Consider the following 1,524-nt stretch of genomic DNA (forward strand, 5'->3'; position numbering starts at 1 on the left):
CTGCTCGTGCCAAGCTACAAGGGGGTGAGCAGGGCTATCTCAGACGGTGTCCTTACTTAGTCTAATGTTGAAGCGAGAGGTCGGGGACTCCCGCGTCCATTATTTGGTGGCGGCGGTAAGCGATTAGGACCCCTACTTCCAACAGTAGTCAACAAGCTTTTGTAGTGGTAAAAGTAATGAAAACAAACGTCTACGTCTTCCGGTCCAGGGGAGTGTGGTAGCAGCTTGAAACTTCTGTGAAAGCCAGAGTAGAACTCCCAGAATGCACTTCATCATTTACTTTTGGGCAATCCATCAGAGGGACAGATGGCCTGTGAGTCTTTCGATACAGAGCATTGTGTTATCTGCACTGTGCAGGGGACTGGTCCCACCAATCCAGGGGAGTCTGAGGGTGCATCTGGCTTCCACAGGGGTTTCTCGCATCAGGAGTGTCGAGTTTTAGCTAAGGAAAGGGGCTGTTCACTCAATTCCAAGCCTGTCGCCTCCAGGAAAATATATTCCTCTTTTGCTTTGTGCTATTGGGCAGAGTCCTGTTGTCAGTGACATGGTTCTCTTCTTTTTCCTTCATTGAAGTAGATGGGTAAGATCTCCTGTTCTGGTGTCAGGGGTGTTCCTTAAAGCCTAGATTTAGGGGAGTTAGGCATATGGCAGCTACATGTCTACATTCGTAATATACTGCACCCTGCCTACTGAACACAGAGACCTTCTCTAGGGGTAACTGGCATATACTTAAGAGCAGTGCTGTGACCCTGTCACACTTGGTGAGGACAAAGTCAAAATGGAGCAGTGAACAATGTTCCTGCAGTCTGCAATGGCGGGCCAGCTGTTATCTGTGTCCCGGGGCACTCGGGTGACATAAACAGTGCTGCATTCTCTGAGTATACCTTTACCACCCATGCCCTGAGTTCCACATTAGCACTCACCAGGGACTTACCAGGGGGTTTGGTCTCTGTCAATTGGGCATGTCAATTACACATGTTACTTTTAGGGAGAGCCTGGGAACAAGAAAGGGTTTGGCTTAAGCGCAGTAAGGCTGCGCCACATCTATATATAACGAAACAATTGCCAATACTGCTCAAACATTTTTTGTCATAGAATCAATAAGTTGAGTTCATGATTCTCAACTTGAAAGACCACTCTTTCAGTCCTGCAATGTATCTCAAATAATATATATTTATTTCTTTTCTACAAAAAAAATGTTTGGTTTTTTTTTTCTTTTGCTTTTAACATAAAGCGTTCATGGATCACAATTTAAAGAAATTCTATTCGTTCTTGAATAACGCTAAGAGGGAAATCCGAATCTTTAGAGGAAAATAGTGAATATGTACAGTTTGGTGTAAAAAGGGTTGTGTAGGCAAAGACAAGAAGGGAGGGGCAAACTACATATATTTCAAACACTTATTCATCAAACTTACAAAGCATCGCTCATACCACAAATATTCTAGACAAATATATTACACATACAAAGTGGTGGAGGAACGGAAAAGTATGTGAGAAAGATGAAAATCAAAGGACTTAAAAAGA

The sequence above is a fragment of the Lissotriton vulgaris genome, chromosome 7 (genome assembly GCF_964263255.1).
Source record: "Lissotriton vulgaris chromosome 7, aLisVul1.2, whole genome shotgun sequence".
NCBI lineage: Eukaryota > Metazoa > Chordata > Amphibia > Caudata > Salamandridae > Lissotriton > Lissotriton vulgaris.